This window comes from Scyliorhinus torazame, chromosome 10 (genome assembly GCF_047496885.1).
Source record: "Scyliorhinus torazame isolate Kashiwa2021f chromosome 10, sScyTor2.1, whole genome shotgun sequence".
Classification (NCBI taxonomy): domain Eukaryota; kingdom Metazoa; phylum Chordata; class Chondrichthyes; order Carcharhiniformes; family Scyliorhinidae; genus Scyliorhinus; species Scyliorhinus torazame.
In genome coordinates this window covers 199,265,064-199,288,174 of record NC_092716.1, presented here as the reverse complement: position 1 = coordinate 199,288,174, position 23,111 = coordinate 199,265,064, and the positions used below count along the sequence as shown (strand labels likewise).

Sequence of the window (23,111 nt, the reverse complement as noted above, 5' to 3'; positions counted from 1 at the left end):
CATTATTTTTGCTAGTGTGCTAACTCATGCTGTTTTGATTTTATTAAGAAAAATCTAACACTAAGCAGAGATAACGGTTCCAACACAGAAACAAAAATCTGCTCATTGACGAGGATTGTGTACAACCATATTTTTTTCAGTTGTCACACGCAATACTCGGATTGGGTTTGCCCTGCGCACTGCAGCAAGCAAACTGTTCTTGTATCTGTCCTCTCGAAAGCACAGGTTTAAATGGTCTTTTGTAAAACACAAATACTGCATATTCCAGTTCTTCTCTGAACTGAGTTCCCCACTTAAGATGGAGCAGAAAAGGGAACAGTTAACAGCCTCAATTATGGGACAGGTTCGGAACATGCAGCTTAGAGACTAAAAGTGACTGTTCATAATATCAGTATAAATGCATCCATTAAAATACTGGGATGGAATACATCTTAATGTTCAAAAATTTTGAATAATAATTTCTAAACCTAAAAGAAAAAGGCCTTTCTTTATCTAAAGGAATGATGGTCAGCTGTAAGATACATCTTTATTCAAAAAAGATCATACTCTCACTACATTTTGAGAGAGTTTCTCTGCTTTATTTAAAGGGTGGTTGTCATTTCATTGTGATTTTCCTTTTTTTTTTGGCTTGCAAATGCACACTACCCACCATATCAGACACTTGAGTACCCATTTTATGCCGGTAAAATGGGCATGGCTTCAATTAATTTCAAGGCCAACATGTCAGTTGAAAATGCACTGAAATTTTACAGTAATAGAAGATTAAGGCAATGTTACACTCAAAGCCTAATGATGTAAGATATCTGATTCTTACACCTGAATTTTTAAAGATCAAACATGTTTATATTCTATTCAGGCTCTATAATTCTCCATAATACAGATGTATTCTTTAGTGACAGACAATTAAACATTATGAGGAGGAATGAAGTTCAGTTCATTTACTACAGATTCCTTAGTGTGCCTTATTTTAAATGATCATTTAGCATAGTTGGAACTCATTTTAAATTGGTGAAAAATACATGATAGATTTATTAATGAGGTGTGGATAGCTATATCAAAAAAGGACGGCGGTCTTCAAATCTGTGTTTAGAAGTATGTCTGTACGAGATCAGAGGAGGCTATTGCTGACAGGGAGAATGATGAATTTTTTGTTAACTTGTGATTGCCATTCTTGAGTGTTATGCTCATTCCTGCAAATTGATTAATCCAAATATTGATAAGGATTTGTGTGTGTTTCTAGTTAAATGTCCTGAAATCCTACCGCATTGATCGTTTGCACATGAACAATGTCCTCACTCAGCTGAATATCCGGCAACCTCGGAGGTCAGGATATTGGGCAGGGGCTGAGATTTCCAACAGGCTCATGCTTAGTATTCCCATTGGTGCCATGCTTCAGTGAAGCGAGTACCCCAAGCTCAGTGGCATTTCAAAATGTAGCTCAGCTGGAGGTCTGCACTTATTGCATGAGTGGGACATAGTTGATCCATTGGATGAAGAAATACGTAATATTTTCAAAGCAATAGTCGGAGTTTCAGCTCTCCCCCCCCCTCTATTTCCAGCACTGTACACAAACAGCTCTCAATAAATACAGTCTTCCTGCACATTTCAGCCACAGCAGTAAAGCACCATTTCTAATGTATAAGTGGAAAGGTCCTTCATTTATTTCTGCCAATTGCACAATGCTCTTCTGTGCAATAGTGCCATTCACTTAATGGTGTTTACATTACCACAAATGCAGTAAATGATGCTTATTGTGGGAAGGTAATTGATTTTTAGTGAGTGGAAATAAACAACACCAGGATATTCAGAGAAAGGCTAGATGAGCTGGAGGAAGAAAATAAAATCTTCTCCTACTGTTCAGTAATCCGCAGATTTCACTCCAAGAATCATTTTGTGATTGGAAAATTTTGGAAGGAATCACATATACTTCACATGTGGATGGTGTGATTACAGTGTTGTGACAAGTTGAGGATGGGTGTAAGGGCTCCTCCGCTTTTCCTTTTTTCCCACTCCTTGGTTGATCGTAAAAGGGTATTTTAAAATTTATAAGGATGAATGTGCCAGTTCAGTGTAAGTGATTGATTTAATGTTATTGTCACATGTAGCGAAGTACAGTGAAAAGTATTTTTTCTGCGGCCAAGGGAACGTACACAGTACGTACATAGTAGACAAAAAGAATAATGAACAGAGTACATTGACAAATGGTACATCAACAAACAGTGATTGGTTACAGTGCGGAACAAGGGGCCAAACAAAGCAAATACATGAGAAAGGGCAGCATAGGGCATCGTGAATGGTATTCATACAGTGAACAGATCAGTCCGAGGGAGAGTTGTTGAGGAATCTTATTGTTGTGGGGAAGAAGCTATTCCTATGTCTGGATGTGTGGGTCTTCAGACTGTACTTAACTATTTATTGCAAAGAACTCAGTCAGGTGGGCTTTCTTGAGTTTAAATAAGTAAGGGTTATGCACACACACATACACACGAGGCTAACTTCTGGCAAAGTCAGAATTCAACAATAAAAGGCAAAGTTGTAGGGAGTTTACTGATTATGTGTCCCCCACAGTTATTAATGGCTGAGGCAGGTCTCTGTAGTCCTGAGGGGGGATTTTGCCCTCCCGTTTTTGGAGGGTGGAATCAGTGGCAAGAACATGAAACCCCGCATGAGTCCCAAATTGTGGTTTACGCCAGTGGGATTTCCCATTCGGATTGTCCCCACCCTCCACCAATGACATTAAGCGAATCTCAACTTTGAATGTTGGGATTCCTGTTTGAAAACAGTGCAATATAACTATAATGGCCAGAATTCTCGGCTATCCGCTGGCGGCGGGATTCTCTGGCCCCGCTAACAGCACACCCCCGGTGACTTCAATGGGAATTTCCATTGACAACGGCGGGAACAGAGAATCCGACTGCCAGCCAACGGTGCGCCACCTCCCTTTCTAGAGAAACATGTGGCTGGAAGGCCGGAGAATTCTGCTCCCTGTCTTTATGCCTGATTGTGACGTTTCATGTCCACAGAGAGGACAGATTCTATTTAAGATCTCATCTGAAAGATGATGCCACCGACTGTATAGCACTCCCTCAGTATTCCATATAGGCTTTAGGCTAGAGTATGTACTCAAGTCTCTAGAGTGAAACTTAAACTCACAACCTTTTGACTCGGGTGATGTTGCTATTGCTGAGCCAGGGCTGATATTTATTACAGTACGATAGTATAATGTACGGTGCATGATGGAAAGAGCTGGCTTGTTTGTAGGTGATTTGTAGTGCCTGTTTGTGTTCATGAAATTTGAAAGCTGTTTTCACTTTATTTAAATGCTTGTGCAGTAATCAGTGTGAGAGCACACCCCTCTGTGGGGAATTGTGCAGAGTTACATTAATAATCAATAACAGACCAGAGTGCCCCAGATTTAGGACGTTCAGTCAAATCCATCTGAGAGTACAAAGCGGCAATATGGTTGATAGAATTGTTGGGGTAAAGGGAAATTGGCCGAGATCCTATTTCCAATCACATTCCAGTGACTTCTCCCATCGGTACATATGAGTGAGGGCAAAATTGGATTCAGCTGTGATGCCTGCAGCAGTCAAATAGCTTGTCATCACTCACCGTCAAGGCTGTTGAATGATGATTGCTTGAATAGAGAGGTCCCAGAAGCTGTTTTTTGCTGGTAGGACCACATCCCAAGCAGGCAATTAGGTAGTCTTTCCTTTTATAGTACTCCTGGCACTGAATGGCAAGCCTATTGGGAATTAAAGCCCTTTCCCCTCTAATGTCCTGCTCTGTTTTTAATGGGCAGAGCATTTGAGGGATGAGAAGAGCCACAAAGCTGACCCTGCGATAAGAGAGGATAGAATTAGGTGTGAAGAGTAGATTAGCCTTTCCTTTGCAATCTTGAAGGGAGGCAACTGAGAGAACTTTATCAAGGAATTTGAGTGAAAACAAAATAGAAAAGGCGCAACTAGATCACGGCTTCAAATTAGAGAGAAAGTGGGACAATTCCAGATTTTTATTGAATTCTGCAGTGGGTCTCTGGTTTATTTGTCCTGTGACAATACCACTATGCCACCGCCTCCCCTGACTATTTTATATTGATAATAGTAATAATCTTTATCAGTGTCACAAGTAGACTTACATTAACACTGCAATGAAGTTACTGTGAAAATCCCCGAGTCACCACACTTCGGCGCCTGTTTGAGTACACTGAGGGAGAATTTACAATGTCCAATTCACCTAACAAGCATGTCTTTCGGGACTTGTGGGAGGAAACTGGAGCACTTGGAGGAAACTCACACAGACAGGGGGAGAACGTGCAGACTCCGCACAGACAGTGACCCAAGCCGGGAATCGAACCTGGGTCCCTGGTGCTGTGAAACAACAGTGCTAACCACTGTGCTACCATGCCATGATGATCTCTAGGTGTGCTCTTCCCCATAAAAGGAAAGCCTTCTTTCTGTATCCACTCTATCAAGCCCATTCATAATTTTAATGATCTTTATTATGCCACCCTTCAGCAATTTTTCCCCCAAGAACAAAGATATCCAGGCTGTTAATCCTTTTGTGATATGCATACTGAGATGAAATCCGTAGTTTCACAGCTTGTAGTTTTTGTGACAGACCTTTATTGAAAAGGGAAACTGAGAATGGAAACTGAGAAAGCAAACTGACCCTCTGTTTCTAGAGAAACTGAGACTGAAATTGTGATTAGAGACCAAAACTTCTGATTGAAACTATGGGCAGGATTCTCTGGCCGCGTCCGCCTGGTGACCGGGGAATTCTGCCTGAGGTCAATGGACTTCTCCATTGTCGGTGTCGGTTCGCAAGAATGACACGGGCGGAGCGGAAGAATCCAGCCTATATAACTGGAGACAGAGCCATGAGAGCTCAGTAGGTGATGAGTTCAGTGCTGCAGTACAGGCAGGCTGAAGAAGTCACAGGCTGGATCCAGAAACTGAGAATAAGCAAAGGAAGAGGACAGAGTTCTCCCATCTATTCTCCCCTCCCCATCCGCAGTGGGTTTGGTGTGGGCGGGAGTTGAGAATCTAGCGGGAGCCAAAATTTGGAAACCCGGCTGTCATAAAATCATGTTGCTATTCTCCCAATGGTGGGTTAATAATGGATTGGTATTTCCGCTGGCTGGTGGCGTGAAAGCGATTTGCATCTCATGAGCTCTCATCAAAATAGCTGGCTGCTGGCATCCCATCAAGCCTTGAGTCATGTCAGTGGGAAACTACATTGATCCAAAATCCAATTGCTAAAGAGTGGCGTGACCAAGGCGGTCCTCAATTAGCAAGACACTTTGAGGCGAGTGGGGGATAGGGGTGGCCTGACAAAGGCAAGAAGGGCAATGTGGAAGGAGGGCTATGCAAGGAAGTGGAAAAAGGGTGAGGGGTCACAATGGCAGGCAGAGGGACAAGGAGGTGGATGAAGAAGACCAAGAATGGAATGCACAGGGAAGACCGAGGTACAGGAAGCTGGACCCCCAAATGGCTGTGTGAAAAGCTCAGAAACAAGGGTGTCAAAGGGTACCACATTGTTTACTGGAAGGGGATACATGAAGTGTTTGTTTTGCTTGTCCCTTGTCTTGTAAAAAAATTCATTCTTTCAGTAAATAATGTGGTTTCAGATGTTTTTAAAGAAAGGCTACAGGTCTTAACTGAGATATATACGCATTAAGAGCAGGAGTAGGCCACTTGGCCCCTTGAGCCTGCTTCGCCATTCAATAGGATCATGGCTGATCTGATTTTAACCTCAACCCCACATTCCTGCCTACACCAATAACCTTTCATCCCCTTGTAAATCAAGAATCCATCTGGCTCTGTCTTCAGAGTCACACGACCCTCTTGTCTGAAATGAGCAACCCCTTATTTTGAAAAAGTAACCCTTAGTATAGATTCTGTGAAAAGAGTAAGTATCCTCTCCACATCCACTTTGCCAAGATGCCTCAGAATCTTAAAGGTTTTGATCAAGTCACTTCGTACTCTTCTAAACTGGAGTGGATTAAAAACCTAACCTCTCCAACCTTTCCTCGTTATACAATCTGCCCTATCCCTGTATTAGTCGAGTAAACCGTCTCTAAACTGCTCCTAACTCATTACACCTTTCCTTAAATAAGGAGACCAGTTCAGTACACAATACTGCAGATGTGGTTTCACCAAAGACCTGTACAACTGAAGCATAACCTCCCTACTTTTGTAATTAATTCCCCTTGCAATAAACTATAACATTCTATTAACTTCCTTAATCGCTTGCTCTACCTGTATATTAGCCGCTTGTGATTCATGCACTAGGACACCCAGATCACTCTGCACTTTAGAGCTCTGCAATCTCTCATCTTTTAGATGCGTTTATTTTTTATTCTTTCTGCCAAAATGAACAATTCCACATTTGCTCACAATATACTCCATTTGCCAGATTTTTATGAACTCACTTACCCTGGACGCAATCTACCCTAATGGGGACAGAGTCCTGTAGCGCGAGATTAGCCGAGTGTTTCCCGGCCCACAAAGTGCTGCGAAACACACGCTATCTAATGCTCATCCAGGTAGATTGGAGGCCTCAGCGGGGAGCTCCCCAAGGAGATCGCACTTGGCCCTGTTTTCTCCACAGCGAGAGATAATGGCGTCATTACTCTCGAGCCCCACGCAACCCCTGAGCCCCCCCCCCAAGCCCCAGCTCACTATAAGGAGGTCCCCTCACCCCTCCCCCACACCTGCGCAGAGCACCCCCGGTCTGATCACCGCTTTGTAAATAAATTCCAGCTTGGCACCCTGGCTGTGCCCCTGAAGCTGGCAGTGCCACCTGGGCACCTTGGCAGTGACAGGCTGGCACACAGGCAGCACCGCTAAGGTGTCAGGCTGGCCTACCAGGGTGTTAGGCTGACAAGGTGCCCAGGTGGCATTTTGCACATGGCAGCGGTCGGGCCGGAGGTGCGCTGCGTGAGTGTTGGGGGTCCCTGGGGACCTCTTATAGTGAGTTGGGGCTTGGCGGGGGTCGGGAGTCATGTCGGGGGCTCCAGAGATCAGGACGCCATTTAAACATGGCATCCCGATCTCTCGCTACACTGAGGAGTTCCGGCGAGTGGAGCTCCTCAGTGCAGAAAACGAGGCGCTGTGCAGCCTCGGCTGCATGTTCCCCACTGAGGCCTCCTACCAACCCGAGTGACATTTAACAGCATTGTGTTTCTCAGCGCTGTGAACGCCGAGAAACACGCAGCTAAACGTGCTTGTTATGGGACATTTAGTTAAACCGTGCCCATTCTCTCCTGAAGGAGATGGCCATTGCCTGACACCTGTGTGGCGTGAATGCTACTTGCCACTTGTCAGCCCAAGCTTTAGAGCAATGGCGAAGGGTGCAAATCTTTGTACAATCATCAGACAACATCCCCACTTTTAATCGTATGATGGAAGAGAGAGAGGTCATTCATGAAGCAGCTGTAGATCGTTGGACCTCAGATTCTACCTCGAGGAGCTCCTGCAGCAATGTACTGGGACTAAGGTGAATGGTCCGCAACAACCAGAACAATCTTTCTTTGTGCTAAGTATAACTCCAACCAGCAGAGAGGTTTTCCCCTGATGCCTATCTAGTTCACTTTTGCTAGGGCTCCTTGATGCCACACTTGGTCAAACGCTGCATTTGTCAAGGACATTCACTCTCACTTCACCCCTCAAGTTCAGCACTTTTGTCCATGTTTGCATCAAGGCTAGAATAAGGTTAAGAGCGGAGTGGCTGTGGAAGAACCCAAACTGAACATCAGTGAGCAGATTATTGCTGAGTAAGTGCTGCTTGATGGCAGTGTCGACAACACCTTTCAACACTTTGCTGATGATTGAGAATAGACTGATGAGGTGGTCATTGGACAGGTTACATTAATCCTACTTTTTGTGGACAGGACATATCACGACAATTTTCTGTGTAGATGCCACTGTTGCAGCTGTAATTGAACAGCTTGGCTAGGGCACAGCTAGTTCTGGAGCACGAGCCTTCAGTACTACTTCTGGAGTACTGTCAGGGCCAATAGCCTTTGCCATGCCTTCAGCTGTTTCTTGATATCACGAAGAGTGAATCGAATTTGCTGAACTCAGGCATGTGTGATGCTGGGGACTTCAGGAGGGCGAAGTGGATCATCCACTCGGCACTTCTGGCTGATGATGGTTGCAAATGCCTTGTCTTTTGTACTGATATGCTGGTTCCCCTATCACAGAGGATGGGGATATTAGTGGAGTGTCCTCCTTTGGTTAGTTGTTTAATTGTCTACTGCAATTCACACATCGATGTGGCAGGATTGCAGAGCTTAGATCTGATGCATTTGTTGTAGAATCACTTAGCTCAGTCTATCGCGTGCTGCTTCCAACAAATGATAGTGATGTCTGGGATATTGACAGTAAGAAATAAATCAGTAAGTATGACCATGTCAGACCATCCACTGGATTTAAGGAACATCACTAACTTCAAAACTATCAGCGGGGGGTGGGGGTGGATTTAATGAGGCTATGGTACATTGTAAAGTGCGTGCTACATAACTGGCTTGTCTTCAAAGTTATAGCCCATGGAATAAAAGAGTCAGCAGCAGCGCAGATATAAAACTGGCAGTGACATAAAGTTTCTTAGCGGTGTACGGCTATTTTCTGAACTGGAGGAAGGTATATAGTTGGGGTTAGTGTCCTAGACTTGAGTGTTCAGGACAGAATTTCAAAATTTCTGGATGACACAAATCTTGGAAGTATTGTGAATTGTGAGGAGGACAGTGATAAACTTCAGAAGCAGATAAGCTGGCGAAATGGGCTGACAAGTGGCAGATAAAATCTCATGCAGAGAAGTGTGAGGGGATTCTTTTTGGTAAGAAGAACGGGGAGAGACAATCTAAAATAAATGGTACAACTCTAAAGGGGGTAGAGGAGCAGGGGACCATGCAGGGAATTTGTACATAAATCATTGAAAGTGGCAGGGAAGGTTGAGAATGTGGTCAATTCATCAGAAAGGATCCTATGGTTATTATGATAAGTCTATATAAAACACTAGTTCAACCTCAACTGGGGTTTTGTATCTAGTTCTGAGCACCACACTTTAGGAATGATCTGAAACCATTAGTGTGGGTGCAGGAAATGGTTCAAGGGATGAGGAATATCAGTTACATTGCTGGGGCAATTCTTCTTCGATCTTAGAAGATTAAGGGAAATTTAGCAAAGGTGTTCAAAATGATGAGGCGTCTGGACAGAGCAGATAGAGAGAAACTGCTTCCCTTGGTAGAAGGATCGAGAAGCAGACCAGAGTGAGTAATGATGGTTGGCAAAAGACGTAACAATGACATGAGGAAAATATTTTTTACATTGTGGTTGGTTAATGTTTGGAATGCACTGGCTAAGCAAATGGTGGAGGCCAATTCAATTGAAGCCATCAAATGAGAATTAGATAAATGTCTGACTCGGGAAAATTGCAGGACCATAGGACAAAGCTGGGGGAAAGGGGCTAATTGAGTTTGTCTTGCAGAGGTCAGCATGGGCTGAAAGCCTCATTCTGTGCTGTAACCATTCTATAATTGCATAGCACTTTCAAAAGGTCATCACACACACCTTGATCTGAATAGTTTCCTATTCTATGCTATGAATCTGTGTAACAAAGATATTTTAATATTCTGTCTGGCTGAAATGAGACCCTTAGAGAGCTAAAAGTGAGATGATGGTTAACAGTGTCCCTTGCTGCTAAGTTCCTAGGTTCCTCCTCTGGCAGCTTAGACACCTGCCTGATCATCAGGTGAGAACATTATTTATCTGTGCAACTTGAGTCCCGTGATCCATATATTGGTTGGGGAGCATTTTTAACTGCCTACTATGTGGAACCTCAGCCTTACTTTGTCCACTCAGTTAAAACGGATATGAGTGCTGAAACAGCTGCTCTGCACTCCGCAAGAGCTTGCAAGCTGCCCTATGCTCACTCTGTACTTAACAGGAAACATTGAGGACCTCTCTTGTGCAAGCTTTACTTATATTAATGATCCTAAGAAGCATCCCCGCTAGTGGCTACATCTTGGAAGGTGCAAGATCATTGACCTCCCACTGAGGATATTACTAATGCTCCTCATGACCTGGAGCAGCGCTGGGCCTTGAGGAATGATTCACTGCCGCAACAACTTAAGACTGGGGCCAAAGATCTGGCAAATGGTGTATAATGTGGACACATGTAAAATTCTCCATTTTGGCAGAAGAATAAAAAATACATTTATTATCAATATGGTGAGAGATTGTAGAGCTCTGAGACTCAGAGGGATGTAGGTGCCTTAGTGCATGAATCACACAAGGCTAGTATGTAAGTACAGCAAGTAATTAGGAAAGCTAATAGAGGGCAGCACGGTGGCACAGTGGTTAGCATTGCTGCCTACGGCGCTGAGGACCCAGGTTCGAATCCCGGCCCTGGGTCACTGTCTGTGTGGAGTTTGCACATTCTCCCCATGTCTGCGTGGGTTTCGCCCCCACAACCCAAAGATTTGCAAGGTAAAAGATTTGGCCATGCTAAATTGCCCCTTAATTGGGGGGAAAAAAAGGAAAGCTAATAGAATGTGTTATGTATTGTAACCACGGCCCTCTTTGTGACATCATCAGGGGCACTTGTGAGGTTTTCCCTCCACTTCCATCTTTGATTGCGAGCAAGCAACATCTCTGCAACAAACTCTGACAACTGGTTAAGTAACCTACAGTGTGGCAACCTGGTTATCCTTTGTTTATACTGTGAATTAAAGTAAAACCCTCAAAAACATAAGAGTATTAACAACAAAGCTAGCGGGCAGCACGGTGGCACAGTGGTTAGCACTGCTGCTTCACGGCGCCGAGGTCCCAGGTTAGATCCCGGCCCTCGGTCACTGTCCATGTGAAGTTTGCACATTCTCTCCGTGTTTGCGTGGGTTTCACCCCAACAATCCAAAAGATGTGGAGGTCGGTGGATTGGCCAGGCTAAATTGCCCTTTAATTGGAAAAATGAATTGGGTAATCTAAATTTATAAAAAAAACAACTAAGCTGTTAACAAGGATGTTGTTCCAGTGAAATAGTCAAAAAAATAAACAGCTAGACCTGGTCCTCAAGGCGAAGATTGATTTTGGGAGACCACTCCACCTTGCATCAATGTGTGGTGAGACTGGCCATTGGAAATGGGGTTTTTAACCTTGCTGGGAATGCATGTTTTAGAAGTGATGGAAAGCACAACCATTCTTGAATGTTTTATATGCAGCTGTGACCCCGGAGCACTCGGAGCATTGCAGGTGGGAATAGGAAAGGATTTTCAACAAGAGCGGTGACAGTTGTGTCAGTGGCACAATCGGGAGGGAAAAAAAGAAAAACTCCCAGAAAAGAGAAAGCTAGGAAATGAGGGTATAGGCAGTGGAAAAGCGAGTTGTTTGTTGAGCAGAGTTTTTTTCCAGTTGCGCTCCTTCGCATGTGGCGGGCTACCGCTTCAGATCCTCGAACTCCGAGAGAGAGAGCGCAGGAGAGACCGGCTTTTGGGAAAAGCAACTGCTCAAGAAGGAAAAATAATGCGATCGCAACCAAGATTAAGCAGAATTACAGTTGAACGGTGCAAATTTTAAAAAAAACAGTCTCATTGTGGCCGGGTTTAGTGGGGTGTTTCCCTGCTTTTGAACAACCCTGCAAACTCAAACTGGATTCTGTTACATGAAACCACTTAGCCTTTCAATGCGGTGAGGAGCTGTGAATTATAGCACAGGTGTTTATATACATTGCTGTTAGCATCAAGGCAGAGCACTTGAGATGCATTCAAGCGTGAAGGGAAACAGTCCAGTAAGCACCTGTCTCTGGAGTAATAAAACTGGCTCGTGAAACGTATTACTGTGTGAAATTGAATGGGCGATTTGCATTTCAAAAGCAGTCAGGGTATTTGAAGCCCTTTCCCATGTACGTGATTTTCAAGGAAGCCTCTGACACTTTTAACAGCTAATGCTTTGAAAACTTTTGTCTGAGACAGCAGATCTTAGGGAATGGTAAGTGAAAATTCAGTGATCTTGCACTGTACTGCCAGTACTGCCCTTCAGTTTTCAGGCGGGTGTGACTGATGAGGTCTCTTATGCAGAGGTTAATGGGCTCTCTGATGGGGATCTCAGATGGGGGGTCAAATAGGGTCTCTGATGGGGATCTCAGATGGGGGTTTGATGGGGGGTCTGATGAGAGTGACTGATGGGAGTCTGATGTATTGTTCTGGTGTGGGTGGGCTGGGGGGGTTATGATGTTGCCAATCGCCACCAGAGTCACCAATAATGTTGCCAATTAATAATGATGGTCTTTAGAGTCGCCAGGTATCAAATGATACCACCACAAGGCTTTACCAGATATCGATCTAAGGACCACACAACCAGTCAGTTCAAGTTCAAAGATGGTTTATTTACACACACGGATTACTTCGACATGCAACACAAAACACTACAAGTTAAACTACACCTAACAACTACAATAACCTACACTTAACTTCAGGGCAACCGGCTCTATGCAGATGGCCAAGGCCTTTGTCCGGATCTTGCGTGGCTGGGTGGAAGAAGTGGCTCTGTTTCTGCTGGGCTCATCCATCTGGTAGCGATCGTTGCTCTTGAACTTGTCTGTCTGGTCGTTTTGCTGCACTTGGGTTGGCATAGGCCGGATCCAAGAGAGCCCGAGCACATGGCTGTGTCTCTTCTTATCCCTCTGGGATCTCGCGTTCTTTGGGACGGTCCTTAACTTGGACCCAATAATTCGACAGGCTTCGATCACTGCCTTCGATTTTGGCCAATAAAGGGGCGGGTGCCTTGATGGCTGGGCGTGTCCTTAGCGGTCACTGACCTTGGCTGTTTGGGCTCCCTGAATAAAGGGAGTGGCGCCGATTAGTCTGTATATGTGTCGTTTACCTGAGTACAGTTCTTTTGTTCTGGGGAAATGGGCCATTGGAATGCAAACGAGTGGGGGTTTCGATCACGTCTAGCTATCTGGGTTGCAAATACACACACAAGCTCCGGGTCTGTCTGAGTCCTGGGTTGGCCATAATTCCCATGGTCCTTTGCAGGTGGCCATCTGAGATGGCTACAACCCGTCCTCTTGATCCTGAATGCAAAGCGTGGTGGATCACACTGTTGATCCCTTATCCATCCCTGGTGTACCGGTTACCCTTGGTCAAGGACAGGTTCTACAGTACTTTGTCCTATGTTTTTGGAGCATTTACCTAACATTTTTAGTAACACATCATACATTCATAATTTCTAACGGGTCACTACAACACATTTCACTGTTCCGCACAATTGAATATCTAACTAACACTATCTAAGCTACTCTCATGCTGCTGGCAAATATCAAAAAGAACTTGTGCACAATACAAGATTTCAAAACAGCAGCATCACATTCCTACTTAATCCCTCAAAGTTAGAGAGGTATATGGTCTTTATTTTTATCAGTGATGACAGTGTTTGTTGAGTTGGATGAATTCCAAAGAAGGGGGCTCGGAGTGTATATATCGGGGAGCGGGAGACTCTTTTTTGCCATTTGCGGACTCTAAGTGTCTGGATGACACTGCAGATTATTGCAATTACCAGAAGGGCCTCTACTGTGTGTGAAAGGGGTTACCATTTGGCAATGTTTTCGCACCAAGAGGGGGTTTCAGTGTCTATCTCTATGTGGGGTGTGGTGTCCGGGTTAGGGGTGTCATGTTGTGTGGTGGTGTTCGGGGCTGGTGTGGTGTGTGGTACAGAGGCTTATAACGCGCGCAGTTGTAGGAGTCCAGCAGTGATGACAATGTAGGTCATCAGTCCTCTCTTCATCTTGTCTTCTGTCTTCAGTTTTCCGTATATTCCTGGGGGTGCAAGCATAATATCTGTTATTATCTTCGGTTAATATCTCGTTTATTTGCCTTTCTCTCCTTAACTTCAAGTACCCATTAGAATCATCACCATGAGTGACTCCCTCATTTAAAAAAAAAACGTTTTGGGAGACAAGACATTGCCAAAATTTTTTTTATTTATAAGTGCAGAGATTCTCGCAGCTGGAGGTTGATGTGGGGAGTGGGTGGACAATTACTCCGTCCAGTCTTTCCTTTAGTGCAACCAGTGATGGCTGAGGCTCATCTTACTAGCCAAATTTTAGGGCGGCCAGTTTTATCGAGTTTCGTCGCCCCAGGGTCCAGAGGTAGTTCAAGTGTAGCAGCATTTGTGGCAACCAAATGTGGCAAACGTGTAAATGGGGAACGACCAAAGGGTCACGGAAGGTGAAGGGATGAGTGTACAGACTGTGGCAAAGGGCATTCTTTAAACCACAATAAAAGAGCAGAGAAGGGAAAACTAAGACCTGCCAAAGACAGTGAAAAGTGTATAGAACCATTCCAGAGTACTCGAAGTGACGGGAATATGAGGTGCATGTGGTTCGCGGCAGGGCAAGAATGGGTAGAATCCCCGGGTAGGGCGGTGATCAGTGCCGTTGCTCCACTACCCGAGCTTAACTGAATTTTGCGTTCTCAGGCAAGGCGGGGATTAGTGCCATTATTCCCTACCTGAGTGACCTAAACGAGTGGAAAGAATTTGTAATACATGTGAGATCCAACAATTGTTCCTTTAACGGCCATTGGTCAGTAAATGGCGTCGGAAGAGTAACTATGACTGTATCAAGAAATTGGGTGTCAGGCCGACATTAATTAAAACCATGTAACAAGAAGAAAGAAAGAAGTTAAATAAAAATGCGGGCAGGCTCCATCAGAAATTAGGACACCATAATTCTTATGCGCCGTCTTTTTCTCATCTGCACACCTCAGGGTTCTGTATCAAAAAGCGTTGTAAAAGGATTACCATAACCAGAGTCAGAATCCGAATCACCACCATCTCCCGGTTGCCAGACTCGTGTCTGCCGTTTTTGTGCCGTGGCTGCTTGGGCCATCGTGGTATCCGAATCGGCATGTCTAACTAGTCTACAAGAGTTGTCGCGGTGACTAAAAGGGGTTCGTTTGTCATGAGGCAGTGAAGAGCAAGTTACTGTGGCAGTGGCAGTGAAGAGCAAGTTACTGTTGTCGGGCGGCGGCGGTGGCTCGGGCTGTGGCTCTGGAAGGGGGTACAGGGGGCCAAACATGTCTTGGTCATGGTACCGGGGGCTGGAGTGACTGGGGCTGGGGAGGTTGTACCAGTGGTCAGTGATCGTGGTCAATTCGGGGAGTCAAGCTCAAAGTGGAAGGTCGTACCTGTGGGTAAAGACAAGGTCAGGTCTGTGGACGTGGATGTGCTGTCAGGGCTGGGGGAGGGTTGGACTAGGTTGTCGATGGGCGGGGCAGAATCATCTGCTATTGCCAGAGAGATGTGGTGGGAGTGGCTACATTGGGTTCCATAGACTTTGAGCTGGTTGATGTGGAACCAACCAGTTTTGCACACAGAGGGACTTACCTTGCCCGAAATGGCGTAGGGTCCTGCAAATTTGGAGGTGAGGAAAGAACTGGGATTGTAAAGGGAAACCATTACTTGCTGACCGACTGTGTACTCTACGGGATGGATGGCTTTGTCAAAGCAGGCTTTACTCTGCTTCCTTCTAGCACCTAGTCGGACAGCTGCAGCGAGCTGTGCTGCTTTAATATTGTCTGTGACTTGTTGGACTGCTTTTTCATGGGTGAGGGCGGTGACTGTGGGGCTTGCCAAATCGAGACCTAATAAATATTCAATTCCTTTCATGGGCCGTCGGGTCATGAGAGTGTGGGGGGCGAAACCTGTGGAACTGGAAATGGTGTTCCGAATAAACATAAGGGCAAATGGGAGAACTGTGTCTCATGTGGTATTATTCTGTTACACCGTCTTTCTAATGGTCGCTTTTAAAGTGAGATTCATTCTCTCAACAATGCTGCTGGATTGGGGGTGATACGTGATGTGAAATTTTTGTTTGATTCCAAAAATCGTTAGGACATTTTGCATGACTCTGCCAGTGAAATGGGAACGTTGGTCTGACTCAATGCTGCGGGGGAGTCCCCAGCATGTAAATATCTGTTGGGTCAAAATCATAGCTGTGGCCTTTGCAGTGTTTGTCCGTGAGGGAAATGCTTCTATCCATTTTGTAAAGGTGTTGATTACCACTAATACGTATTTGAATTTAGCTATTGACTCAATTCGCTTCTGTTCGATCTCTCTCTTCCCGTGGGTGATAATGGTGCCTAAATAAAGGACCTTTTCTTTTAAGAGCTGGGCATTTTTTGGGTTGACCTTGTATCCAATGGATTGGAAAAGACCTAGTAATTCCGAAAGAAGCTTTACATGCTCTTCCTTTGTGTCCGCCTGTAGGAGTAAGTCATCCACATACAGTATGAGGCATTCGGGGGGGGGGGAAATTTGGAAAGTCCGTTGGCCAATTGTCGGTGGAAAATGGAGGGGAAGTTGTGGAATCCTTGCAGGTGGCATGTCCACGTATTCTGCTACCCTTGAAATGTGAACGCGAACTTATATTGACAGGTCTTGTCTAGTGGGATGGACCAAAAGCCATTGCTGATGTCCAGCACTGTGAAGTACTTTGCCTGTACTCCCTGCTTGAGCATGGTCTCGGGACTCGTGGCAATGGTGGGGGCTGTTAAAGGGGTGGCCTTGTTAAGTTCTCGGTAGTCGATTGTCAGTCGCCAAGAACCATCGTTTTTTTTCACGGGCCAATTTGGGGCATTATTTGTTGAGGCTACCGGCCGAATTACTCCTTGATCTAATAAGCTATTGATGACTTTTGAAATCTCACCCTCGGCTTGCTGTGGGAAACCGTATTGCTTCTGTGGCTTAGGATCGGCAACTGAAAATGTGACCATTCCTGGGATCTTCCCACAATCGTGTTTGTGTTGGGCGAAGGAAGCTTTTTGTTTTCTGAGGACCTCTCTAATTGTCTGGTCTGTACTAATTGTTTGCGGATCAAACCAATAGTCTCCTACTGAGCAAATCCTATGTTCATAGTCCCCTATTGTGAGCGTAGCAGGGGCTCTCGCTGTTTTGGCCATTTTCCATACACATCGATTCACGGGATCAAAGGAAAGGTTGTGGGAGCTCATAAAATCGATTCCTAGAATGTGATCGGCTGTTTGGGGCAAGTTGACTAAAACAATGGGGTGTCTGGTCTTATAGTTCCTATCTGAATATCTACGGGGGCTGTGATTTATCCCTGCTGTACGTGTCCGGTAAATCCACTGAGGGTGATGGTGTCTGTGGTGAGCCATTTGTCATGCTGGAACATTGTGGAGGAGTTTAAAGTGGTGCGGGACCCTCTTGTCTCTCAAAGAAAGTCTACTGGATGTCCCCGGACTGTGCCTGTGACTACTGGTCTGCCTGATTTGTCCCAGAGTATGTTGCAGACCCAAGTTGGGGAGTCTGAACACCGTCAATCTGTGGTATTGATTGCTGAATTATATGAACGGGCGCTAACACTATGTATGGGCCTAACATTGTTCCTAGTGGGGGGCCTGGTTGTTGGTGGCGTTGCTGGTTCGGGGGGGTTTTGTCGGCATTTGCGGGCGTAATGTCCCATGTGTCCACAATTATAGCAACCTCGTGGTGCCTGTGCTCTGGGGTGCTGCCCTTCATCTCTACCCTTATTTATCCATGCTGGGTCCTGGTTAGTCCTGACTGGGTGCATATTTTCTATGGGAATAGTGTAGATGGGCTTTAGATTGGTTTCACAGGTCGGTGTAACATCGAGGGCCGAAGGGCCTGTACTGCGCTGTAATGTTCTATGTTCTATTTGCTTCAATCTGTTCCTGATCTGCCTTCCTGTGTAGGGATTGTTCCCAAGCCCTGGAGAGTCTCTTTAATACCCACATTTCATTGTGTGTGTGGTCTGCGGGGTCGTAATTCACACAAGCCTTTTGACCTGCTTCTGTGGCGTGGGAGACTAAAGTGCGGGACCGTTTAGTGGTGTCGTCCTCATTTAAGTGTGCGCGGCTCAAATCCCCAAATACTGCCTAATAATGGATCCAAAGGTGACCTGCAAATGCGGTCGGATGCTCTCCCTTCTTTTGCCTTCAGCGGTTTAAACCTTCTACTGGGTCTCCCTTGTTGTACCCGACCGCATCTAAAATGGCTGTTTTCATCTCCTGGAGAGTTCCTCCTCCTACATTCTGGGGTTCTGGCAAAGCTGAGCTGACGGACTGGTCAAGGCTCATTACTATAAGTTTAACTTCCTCCCTTTCGTCTAGACCGTACATAACCGTTTGCTGGCGTACTCTCAAAGAAATTCTGCGGGTCTGCGGTGGGTTCGAATGGATCAATTTTAGCGCAGGCATCTCTTAATTGAGTGATGGATAATGGGGTGCTGTAAACGCCATCAGGCTCCTCCCGATCCAATGACTTGCGCTGTGTGGTGTCCGGATTCATGGGGGTGTGTGCTGCCTGTGCAGTCGGTGGTGCGGGTACTTTCCTTTTCGGGCCATGGGGGGCTCTATTGTAATTTTCTGTGTCCTCCACATATGTCTGGGTGGTTTCATTTAGTTCTTGCCAATTGGGGGGCACCTTCCTCATCTAAACTTTGTCCAAAGGTATACCTAAATCCATTTTGCACTGACAGCAGTGACTGCAACTTCTCTATTTGTTGTCTACATTTCGCGTGGTCGACTGTGCTCTGTCTTTGTTCTGTAGTGGAGCTATGGAGCGCTCGTAAAGCTGCCTTTAAATCCGCGCATTGACTCGTTAACTGTGCTACCTGCTGTTCTGTCTCTTCTCGTACCAAGACCGCGCGCTGTGTATCTTGGTAGGCTTTATCGTACTGGGCCTGAAAGCTGCTAAGGTGAACGAAACAAGATTGGTGTGCCCGTTTGACATCAGCCATCTCTTTATCCTTAGCTGCCAACTGATCCCGGAGTTGCTCAATAATCTTTTCGTTTTCACTATTGTTTCTCTCATTCTTGTCTTTTTTCTCAACTAGCTGCCTGTGGAGCGTCCTCACAACCTCCTCTGTGCCTCGCAACTGTGCCAAACAGGACACTATTGCCATGTCCCACCAAGTTTGTCCTATGCTTCCTGGACCTGACTCTTAATTTGAACAAAAATCGGACCAAAGGGGCCATCCTTTCCCCTTTAAATACTTCCTCAACTCTTCTTCCCATATGGGGCACTGCTCTGCTCTGTTGGTCGCTGCGACCTCGGGTTCCTGTGGGTTAATTAAAAGTTCCATCCCTTTTGTGGCCATTGCTTCTAATATCTCTTTTCCTACCGTTAATCTCTGTTTCCTATCGTTAATTTGGGACAGGGGGATAAGGTGGCAATTTGAACTGCGGGTATGGCCTAAGCTATTATTCCGGTTCACAATTCCCTCGATAGTTTTGACACAATCTAACGAGTTTCCCTTATATCCCTGTTAGTACACATGCAGGTTAGAACGCACTTCCGAAATTCGGTGATTTGGTCGATATGGTTCTTTCTCTTTCACGCAATTGGATTTCAAAGTTTGTGGGTTCTCTTGGAGTGACAAAATCACTTCTAATTCAAGTCCCGTGAGATGTCGCCAATAATGTTGCCAATCGCCACCAGAGTCACCAATAATGTTGCCAATTAATAATGATGCTCTTTAGAGTCGCCAGGTATCAAATGATACCACCACAAGGCTTTACCAGATATCGATCAAAGAACCACACAACCAGTTAGTCAGTTCAAGTTCAAAGATGGTTTATTTACACACACGGATTCCTTCGACATGCAACACAAAACACTACAAGTTAAACTACACCTAACAACTACAATAACCTACACTTAACTTCAGGGCAACCGGCTCTATGCAGATGGCCAAGGCCTTTGTCCGGATCTTGCGTGGCTGGGTGGAAGAAGTGGCTCTGTTTCTGCTGGGCTCATCCGTCTGGTAGCGATCGTTGCTCTTGAACTTGTCTGTCTGGTTGTTATGCTGCACTTGGGTCGGCATAGGCCGGATCCAAGAGAGACCGAGCACATGGCTGTGTCTCTTCTTTTCCCTCTGGGATTTCGTGCCTTTGGGGTGGTCCTTAACTTGGACCCAATAATTCGACAGGCTTCGATCATTGCCTTCGATTTTGGCCAATAAAGGGGCGGATGCCTTGATGGCTGGGCGTGTCCTTTGCGGTCATTGACCTTGGCTGTTTGGGCTCCCTGAGTAAAGGGAGTGGCGCCGATTAGTCTGTATCTGTGTCGCTTACCTGAGTACAGTTCTTTTGTTCTGGGGAAATGGGCCATTGGAATGCAAACAGGCGGGAGTTTCGATCATGTCGAGCTATCTGGGTTGCAAATACACACAAGCTCTGGGTCTGTCTGAGTCCTGGGTTGGCCATAATTCCCATGGTCCTTTGCAGGTGGCCATCTGAGATGGCTACAGTGAGCAGGTCGGCGGGGAAGGGGTCAAGTCACCCTCATGCATGTGGGAATGACACGTTATTTCTGTGGTGGGGGGGGGGTGGATGCCCTTATTTGTCAGCAGAGGATGGATGGGGATGCTGGATTAGCTTTGCAGCAGGAAGAGTGACCTGCCGCCAGACCTCAGGATCAGCCTGTCCACTCAAAATGATGGCCTGATCCCGGAATTCCAACGGAATCTGGTGAGTTCTCCACCATGGATAGCATCATAATATTTGCATGATTACGGTGAGAGACTCGCACTTGGGCCCCACGCCCAGCACCAGTGGAGACCAGTCCCAATACTCCGCTGCCGGGAACACTTAATCTCCCAAACTGATAATCCCGGCCCTTGTGTCTGAAAAATTGGGCGCGATTTAATGGATAAATTTCAGAGGATTATTTTCGGCACATTTGGTGGGGTGTTCCTTGACGGTCCCATTAGCGAGAACGCAGCCTGAATTCCACCGCACTTAGTGCCAAAAATGAGCCCCCACGAGATTCTCGACATTATTGGCCCCCTTGCCGTCTGATTTGCCTGACTCACACCTCAGCTTCTTGTTGCTAACAACGGGAACCTGTTAAAATGTCCCCTCACCGCTCAATCCCAGTCAACACACAAGTATGGCAACACGCAGCCTGCTCCTCGGTTTGGGGATGCTGACCTGGCCAGGCTTCTTGACACTGTGGTTGAGAAGCGGGCCACACTGTTCCCTAAGCGGGTCAGGGGACCAGCAGCAAGGTCAACAATGCCACCTGGGAGGCATTGGCAACGATTGTCAGCTCGGGCAGCATGACCAGCAGGACCGCCATCCAGTGTCGGAAGAGACCAATGACCAAGGGGCTGTTTAGCACAGGGCTAAATCGCTGGCTTTGAAAGCAGACCAAGGCAGACCAGCAGCACGGTTCAATTCCTGTAACAGCCTCCCCGAACAGGCGCCGGAATGTGGCGACTAGGGGCTTTTCACAGTAATTTCATTGAAGCCTACTTGTGACAAGCGATTTTCATTTCATTTCATTCATTTCATTTCATTTCATTTCATTTCATTCATGACCTCCACCTAGCTGCAAGGGTAAATCACCACCTCTCTCCTGGCATCAGTTCCGCCTGCCACCTCTCAAATTACCAAACCCCCCCACCACCATAAATCACTGGCTGACACCTTGCCCCATCCCCACATCCGAACTTTGTGCTTGCTCCTCAGAACCCTCGGCACCCACCAGCGCAACTCCTTCATGTCCAGTTGTGGTGCCTACAATGCCACTTGCTATAGAACACCTTGACCCATCAAGCATGTGGCTCCCACTGCCCTTTTTGTCCGCACACAAAAAGATAGCCCATAAAAAGCCGGGAAGGCCTAAGGCAGAGGGGTGGGATGCCAGAGATCCAAGCCCTCACCTAAGATGAGGAACGGGCCCTGGAACTCGCAGGGTTGTCCAAGGAGAGAGCAGTCACCGGCAGCGAGGTTGGCCTGTGCCACAGAGGTGAGGATCCACTGTTCCTTCATCTAGATGACCTCTCAAGGCATCACAACAATCACCCCTACTTTCCACCAGAGCAGAGATACACACCTTGATGGGTGACATTGGTGGACAGGCTTCTGGGGCACGATCCGGTGAGCACCACACTGTTGCTGATGCACATCAGATGGAGGCAGGAACATCCAAGGGAGTCAGCAGTTGGAGGTCTGCTGGATTCCAGGACTCAGCTGGATCCCAGTCAGATGCCAAGCCTCTGGACAAGGAGCTGATGCAGATGATAAGACGCAGCCACGACATTCAGAAGAGGGTGTCAGTGACATTCCAGCAACTGCAAGGGCAATTAATTGGAGCAGTCCCAAACCTTCAGGCGCAGAAGATGGTGCCACCGAGGCTAATACTGTTAGAGTGGCGACTGCGGTGAAAAACCTGGAGCACATCTGCACCTTGAGTGGTGGTGCCCAAAGCATGGCTCAATCTGTGAGGAACATGGCTGAGTGCCTCAGTATCATTTCCCAGTTGCTGAGGGACTTGGTCCAGACACAGGTGGGCATTGGCAAGGCACTCCAGAGCGTGGCCGAGTCACTGAGGAGCATCTCTGAGGGTGACGACCCCATGGTGCAGGCGATGGGGAGCCTTGAGTACTGGCAGAGCCAAGTGTGAAGAAAGAGTAGGTCAATGTCAGTCTTGTGTTAAGATACAAAATACTGCTCTTCAACACCTCACCCTTGGGATTGCCTAAAGCAACCGTGGCAAAGTGTACATTTTGATTTCACGGGACCAATTGATGGCGATATATTTCTTGTCCCCGTGGATGCACATTCCAAATGGCCCGAAATAATTACAATGAAGTCGATGATTACGGAAAAGACAATCGAACTTCTCAACAAAGTATTTGCACGGTTTGGCAAACCGGAACAGCTCGTTAGCGATAACAGGACACAGTTCACATCAAAGGAATTTGTGGACTACCTTTGAAACAATGGCATACAACATATAAAAACTGTTTCTTATCATCCTTCCACAAACATAGAACATGCAGTGCAGAAGGAGGCCATTTGGCCCATCGAGTCTGCACCGACCCACTTAAGCCCTCACTTTCACCCTATCTCCGTAACCCAATAACCCCTCCTAACCTTTTGAACACTAAGGGCAATTTAGCATGGCCAATCCACCTAACCTGCACGTCTTTGGACTGTGGGAGTGTCAGGCCATCTCCCGGATGCAGCGCCTCCACATTGATGAAAGCGGCCATTTTGCGCGCTCTTCCCGGGGCCCGACGCATGCGCAATGCGATCGGGAACACGAAGCGGCCGAAAA

General features: G+C 46.3%; 1 protein-coding gene and 1 long non-coding RNA gene across 4 annotated transcripts in view; one reads left to right on the top strand and one right to left on the bottom strand.

Annotated features, from left to right (window-relative positions):
- Positions 1 to 23,111, top strand: part of LOC140384491 (doublecortin domain-containing protein 1-like) — an 871,034-nt gene that overhangs the window by 495,505 nt on the left and 352,418 nt on the right. The window lies entirely within an intron of this gene.
- The window catches only part of LOC140384492 (uncharacterized), a 51,674-nt gene continuing 40,929 nt past the window's right edge, over positions 12,367 to 23,111 (bottom strand). Inside the window, exon 2 of the long non-coding RNA XR_011933066.1 lies at positions 12,367 to 13,819. This is a non-coding gene — a long non-coding RNA (uncharacterized lncRNA). The remainder of the gene's footprint in view (positions 13,820 to 23,111) is intronic.